This window comes from Berghia stephanieae, chromosome 13 (genome assembly GCF_034508935.2).
Source record: "Berghia stephanieae isolate SIO BIC M18660-M18661 chromosome 13, UCSD_Bste_1.3, whole genome shotgun sequence".
In the NCBI taxonomy this organism is placed as follows: Eukaryota; Metazoa; Mollusca; class Gastropoda; order Nudibranchia; family Aeolidiidae; genus Berghia; species Berghia stephanieae.
Genome location: NC_088372.1, coordinates 12,275,528 through 12,283,027, shown reverse-complemented (window position 1 = coordinate 12,283,027; position 7,500 = coordinate 12,275,528). Strand labels below are relative to the sequence as shown.

General features: G+C 38.1%; 1 protein-coding gene across 2 annotated transcripts in view; it reads right to left on the bottom strand.

Annotated features, from left to right (window-relative positions):
* LOC144958563 (mammalian ependymin-related protein 1-like) overlaps positions 1-7,500 on the bottom strand; it is a 40,461-nt gene that overhangs the window by 29,604 nt on the left and 3,357 nt on the right. The window lies entirely within an intron of this gene.

Genomic DNA, 7,500 nt, shown 5'->3' with positions numbered 1-7,500 from the left:
TAATTAGTAATTCTCACTAAACTGTATTAACCAGACTATAAATTATAAACGTACATAGTTTTGTGTGTTGGTCCTTACACTTCCGGATGGCAATGTTTAGAGCTTCTTATCCAAGCGCTCACTATCTATAGAGTGACTTGGAACGGTATTGAATGAATGCTCTTTCTACCAAATTCACTCCCTTGAATGGTGGACAAAGAATGATAGGGAACAAAAGTGTGATATGAAAAATCTGGTTCCAATCTCATTTGAAGAGTTAAACAACTCTTCCGGAGTACTGGATACATACTTTAGGTAATAGGGTTCAACAGTTGTGACGTCGCTTCCCACGTAATGACGCATAGTAACTTAGTAACTGATTCTAAACTATCGGGACAATGGCCGACGCCCCTATGAAATACTTCTCCGACGAGCATAAAAGTGTAAATCTAGAGAAGAAAATCATTATAAATCTGATCGTGTTTTGACTTGTGAAAATGTTCTAGCCAGCATGAAGAATAAAAAGTACCGATTTTCTTGGTTAAGAACCAAACTGGTTCTCGCCTCGCCATATATTTATTGTGAACTACTTATACAAATGGCTGGCTAAAAACAATAACAAAAAGCTGAGTGACGCCAATTTTAAATATATATATATATATATATATATATATATATATATAATATATATATATAATATAATCGTGTTTGATACAAATATGGTACGAAAAGTGCTCGACATGTAGTAATGGAGCGAATTATTATTTTTTTAAATATTTACCACAATGTTTGAGACAGTCTACATTAATGTTTCAGGCTTAATTTGCCATCGTCAGGACAATAACAAAGGCCTGTGTGACGTCATCTTCGTTCTATCTATAGATAGTTCGAAGATGACGTCACTCAGGCCTTTGTTATTGTTTTTGCCATCCGCGTTTGTGAGTTGTTCTCACTAAACCAGACTATAAAAGTTCATGGTTACACAGAGTTTGTGTGTTGGTCCGTTATACTTCCGGATGGCAATTTTGTGAACTCCTTGGCCAAGCGCATTCTATCTATATTTCCATTGTTATTGCTGTCTTGGGACCCCTTATCGGATAGCGTTATAAGGACGCTTTGTGGATATGGCCGTATAAAAAGTACACATCAATATGTATGTAACCTACTTGACAACACTTCTTTGGCGCCATGGTGAGACACAAAATATTGATGCTGTGCGGTTATCCAAAATCAAACCCATAAAAACCCAGAAAAACAAAAAATAAACAAACTCACATTTCGCCAGTCGGATATAACGTACAAATACACAAAACTATGTGTAACCTTAAACGTCTCCAGTCTCCATATCTATTGATATATAGTATGAATTTGACGTCACTCAGGTCTTTGTTATTGCTTTTTTGCCATCCAGCCTTTATGAGTAATTCTCACTAAACTGTATTAACCAGACAATAAACGTTTAAGGTTACACATAGTTTTGTGTGTTGGTCCGTTATACTTCCGGATGGCAATGTTGTGAGCTTCTTAGCCAAGCGCATACTATCTACAGGCCGAGGCGGACGTAAAGTAAGAGCTATCATATTTTTTCGACATTGAATATGCTGTTAATGGGAGCGATCTAAAGATAGTATGCGCTTGGCTAAGAAGCTCATAACATTGCCATCCGGAAGTGTAACGGACCAACACACAAAACTATGTGTAACCATGAACTTTTATAGTCGGGGAAATACAGTTTAGTGAGTATCACTCACAAACGCGGATGGCAAAATACAATAACAAAGGCTTGAGTGACGTCATCTTCGAACTATCTATATTCATGTTTTCGTCCAACCAAGTCATCCATCACAAGATTTGTTGCTGTCCAACGATTGGATATTTCTTCAGAAATGTAAACACGCTGCTATGTTTAAGAAAGTTGTAAGCATACCCATGTGTCAAGTCGAACAAAATGACCAATGGTGATGTTAGAAATTTAAAAAACCAAGCACTTTTCACTATATGTGTCCCTTTGAGCACATATTCCAATGTGACCGATGACCTCGAGCACATGGAAACGTAATATAGATCATGCCCATTCCAAGAAGGTAGTCATGAAAAATTCTACAAATGATTACGGTGAGAGAATGTGAAAAAAAAAAACAGGAAAAGATGGGCCAGAGAGGGAATAATATTACGGTGTTAGACAACAGGGTGTCCCTGTGTTAATTGTCATATGCGGCGACAATGGGAATAATAATAATAATAATAATAATAATAATAATAATAATAATAATAATAATAATAATAATAATAATAGTAATAATAATAATAATAATAGATCTTTATTGTCCATAAATATGGCAATTTGTCATTTAGTTACACTTGTTATAACGTTAAATGATAACTGTAACATTGAACAGATATTTCACTCCTACTTATTTTCGCTCTCTCTCTCTCTCTCTCTCTCTCTCTCTCTCTCTCTCTCTCTCTTCCACTCTTTCTTTCACACGTGCGATATACATAACATAAACATATTCATTTCGTTTTCAATGATTTATATTCATTTTTTTCATCGAACCTTGTCACCGATCACATGATTTGTTGATGTTCAACGAGTGGGCATCTCTTAAAAATTTCAAGCAAGCTGCTTTGTTAATTAAATTTGTAAACATGCCCACGAGTCAAGTTAAAATGACCAATCGTGATGTTAGATATTTCAAAAGCTGTGAACACTTTTCACTATATGGGTCATTTTGAGCACATATTCCAATGTCACTAATAACCTCTAGCACATAGAAAGGTAATATAGATAGTATGCGCTTGGCTAAGAAACTCATAACATTGCCATCCGGAAGTATAACGGACCAACACACACAACTATGTGTAACCATGAACGTTTATAGTCTGGTTAATGTAGTTTTGTGAGAATGACTCATAAACGCGGATGGCAAAAAGCAATAACACAGATCTAAGTGACGTCAACTTCATACTCTCTATAGATCATCCCCATTGTTCTATTGACCAAGATAATTGATGCTATGCGTTTAGTTAATTAATTCACAACATCCGATAGCCGAAGTTACTATACCAACACATAGAACTATACGTAATCTTAAACGTTTATAGATAGTATGCAGATGACGTCACTCAGGCCTTTGTTATTGTTTTTGCCATCCGCGTTTGTGAGTTGTTCTCAATAAACTGTATTAACCAGACTATAAAAGTTCATGGTTACACAGAGTTTGTGTGTTGGCCCGTTATACTTCCGGATGGCAATGTTGTGAACTCCTTGGCCAAGCGCATTCTATCTATAGATAGTATGCAGATGACGTCACTCAGGTCTTTGTTATTGTTTTTTGCCATCCGCGTTTATGAGTAATGCTCACTGAACTGTATTAACTCGACTATAAACGTTCATGGATACACACAGTTTTGTGTGTTGGTCCGTTATACTTCCGGATGGCAATGTTATGAGCTTCTTAGCCAAGCGCATACTATCTATAGTCTGATTGATGTGAGTAAGTGAGAATTAATCACCAAAATGGCAGTCTAAAACAATAACAAACGGATGAGTGACGTCAACTTCATTTATTATTCTATTGAAGGAACGAAATTGACGTCACTCAGCTCTTTGTTATTGTTTTTGGACCGCAGTTTCAATGATTAAACTATATCCGGCAGGCGGATGTTGTGAGTATTTTTACCTAATCGTCTGTCATCAATATGGTTATCACCACTCCTCGGCGCCATGGTTCATTCATTGTCTCTCTCTCTCTCTCTCTCCCTCTCTCTCTCTCCATCTTTCTCTCCATCTCTCTCTCTCTCTCTCCCTCTCTCTCTCTCCATCTCTCTCCCTCTCTCTCCATCTTTCTCTCCATCTCTCTCTCTCCATCTCTCTCTCCCTCTCTCTCTCTCTCTCTCTCTACCTCTCTCTCTCTCTCCATCTCTCTCTCTCTCCCTCTCTCTCCATCTCTCTCTCCCTCTCTCTCTCTCTCCAAATTTCTCTCCCTCTCTCTCTCCATCTCTCTCTCTCCCTCTCTCTCTCCCTCTCTCTCTCCATCTCTCTCCTCTCTCCATCTCTCTCTCTTTGTCCATCTCTCTCTCTCCCTCTCTCTCTCTCTCTTCATCTCTCTCTCTCTCCATCTCTCTCTCTCTCTCTCTCTCTCTCTCTCTCTCCGTATGAGTAGTAGTAATGGTAACAACTCACGGATCGGCCATGCATCTCTCACCCTCCATATCATCATAACCATCAACATAACTCTACAGATCCAAGTGATGCATGCACCGTCACGCCCACTCACCTCACGCTTAGTCGAGTGTTCTCATCCATGATTTGCATCTTATTTGCGTTACGGAATGTTTCAATTAATCCCCCAGTAGGCTTCAGTGGGTCGAATTCAATGCTATAGATAGAATGCGCTTGGCCAAGGAGTTCACAACATTGCCATCCGGAAGTATAACGGACCAACACACAAAATCTGTGTAACCATGAACTTTTATAGTGTGGTTAATACAGTTTAGTGAGAACAACTCACAAACGCGGATGGCAAAAACAATAACAAAGGCCGAGTGACGTCATCTGCATACTATCTATATGGTCGAATTTCAAGTAGATTTTATGGGGTTTGATGCGATGGTCGAGTGATCTTAATGTCGTGATTTTTATGGAAGTCAAGCAACAGTGAGCATAATCAATGCCGAATGGTGACCACGAGTTTAATATCTTTTATGTTTATTTTCAGATCTCATCCCATATCGTTCCGGGCGCTTCAATGACCAAATCGTGTTAAAGGCGTCTTTAGAAATCTAAAAGAAAACAAGTATCGTCCCAAATGATTAGTGAGGCAATTGGCCTGTTTAACCGTAGCCATCGTTTATAAATAGAATGCGCTTGGCCAAGGGGTTCACAACATTGCCATCCGGAAGTATAACGGACCAACACACAAACTCTGTGTAACCATGAACTTTTATAGTCTGGTTAATACAGTTTAGTGAAAACAACTCACAAACGCAGATGGCAAAGACAATAACAAAGGCCTGAGTGACGTCATCTGCATACTATCTATAGTCTGGTTAACACAGTTTAGTGAGAATCACTCACAAACGCGGATGGCAAAATACAATAACAAAGGCTTGAGTGACGTCATCTTTGAACTATCTATAGATAGTATGCGCTTGGCTAAGAAGCTCATAACATTGCCATCCGGAAGTATAACGGACCTACACACAAAACTGTGTGTATCCATTAACGTTTATAGTCGGATTAATACAGTTCAGTGAGCATTACTCATAAACGTGGATGGCAAAAAACAATAACAGAGACCTGAGTGACGTCATCTTCGAACTATCTATAGCCTGACACTGAAACCCAAAAAAGACTGGCATTTTGACGTCATTATTTGGTTTTTGCACATCCTAGTGAGTTGTCGTTAGTAGTGCTCATGGAAACAAGTGGTCCCATTGGTTGAACTATTGAATACAACTCACGATTTGTTTTCTTTTGTGCCAAAGACTGGTATTTTGACGTCATTTTTTGGTCAGTGTCAGGCTACGTTAACGATGGCTACGGTTTAACTCACTCGATCCTAGAGATTTTTGCTACTTTTTAAGAATTGAAAAAAGTGTATTAAAAATGAGTATGGGCATAGATAGTTTTATTCACCTGTCATTAACATAATGTAAAAACCAACAATATTAGCTTTGATATTACGTCAATAATATGTCTCAGAAATAAATGTAATAAATAGGCATGGGGTAAAAGTAACCTGAGTAAACTACGGATATAGTCGGTTGAGTGATTTTTTTTTATTTTTTAGATATATTGCGCAATATCCACTAAATGTGCTCAAAGCGCTTTACAAGGGGTCCCTGGTCAACAGCAACATTTAACATGTAGGACGGGACATGACGCCTGTTAGGCGATATTACATTTTTTCGGACAAAGACAACGCTGTTAACGACCAGGTACTCATTTTACACCTGAGTACGGTGAGAGAATGTGAGTAAAGAGCCTTTTCCAAGGACTCAGCTATGCGCCGAGCGCGAGGCTCGAACCCAGGACCGAAAGCGAGTTAAACGCTTTGAACACATTGAATCGATGTAACCCAATATTATGTGTCGGGCAATCAATGTGATCGTGTGGTATGACACTCGCCTTAGGATTCGATGGTTCAGGATTCGAGTCCCATTCATTAGTAATACCGCTTTAATTCGGATGTTTACAATTTTTAATTGATCAAGTTAAAGCTATCTGTTAAATTTCCAGTAATATCACAGATTTATACATTGAACGAGATAGATGTACAACAATTAACCGGTAGATAACCACGCCTCTCGGACAATCGTCATCATGTAAACAATGGCAGTGATTGGTAGACACAGCAAACTGCACATGTTTTACTATCGATGGCATGTGTTAAGTAAAATACCCACTGTTCTACCGCTTGATCAGTAGAATCAGCATAGAAAACTATGTGTAGACTTAAACGTTTTTAATATGATCGAGAAAACCATGTGATAACTAGTCACCCATTTGTCAATATAAAAACAATAACAACGATCAGATGGAGGTCGAATTCGTTCACGTTATTGTTTATAAACAACCAACTATGTTTGTCCGAGCACGTGTGAAGGTGTGTCACAAATTCCATGTTTTGATTGGTGAAAAATCTACTGGTTAATTGTCTTCTTGCATGCATGATCAAATATCATAAGTTCCTCAACAGATAGTTGAAGTTGACGTCACTCAGGTCTTTGTTATTATTTTTTTTTTGCCATCCGCGTTTAAGAGTAATTCTCACTAAACTGTATTAACTAGACTATAAACGTTTAAGGTTACACATCCTTTTGTGTGTTGGCCTGTTATACTTCCGGATGGCAATGTTGTGAGCTTCTTAGCCAATCGCATACTATCTATACGTCCAGAAAGCTTCGGTGACAAAGCTTTCGGCAATGCCATTTATAATAATATTGCCTCTTTCCTTTCTTAAAATTACTTGCACGAAGTATTATTACAAAAATAAATAAACTTAAATAATAAATAATAAAAAATCAGCATTCATTTGAAACAAATAACGTTCGTTGCCCATCTTGTAACATAAATCCTGGTTATCCTGCGATTCTTTGTTATCAATGCATAATATCTCACTCCAAAAATAACACACATGATATCAAAAGGAGTGACGGGGCAGGGACAATAACTCTATCTACTCACTTATCTCACTCAAGGGGGCCACTCCTCCTAACCAAGACAAAGGGAGATCACTCGATCACTTTCATATTGAATAGGGGTGGATTAGAGAGAGAGAGAGAGAGAGAGAGAGAGAGAGAGAGAGAGAGAGAGAGAGAGAGAGAGAGAAAATGTATAGACATACAGACACATGCAGAGAGAGAGAGAGAGAGAGAGAGAGAGAGGAGAGAGAGAGAGAGGGAGATAGATAGATAGATAGATATATAGATAGATAGATAGATAGATAGATAGATAGATAGATAGATAGAGAGAGAGAGAGAGAGAGAGAGAGAGAGAGAGAAAATGTATAGACA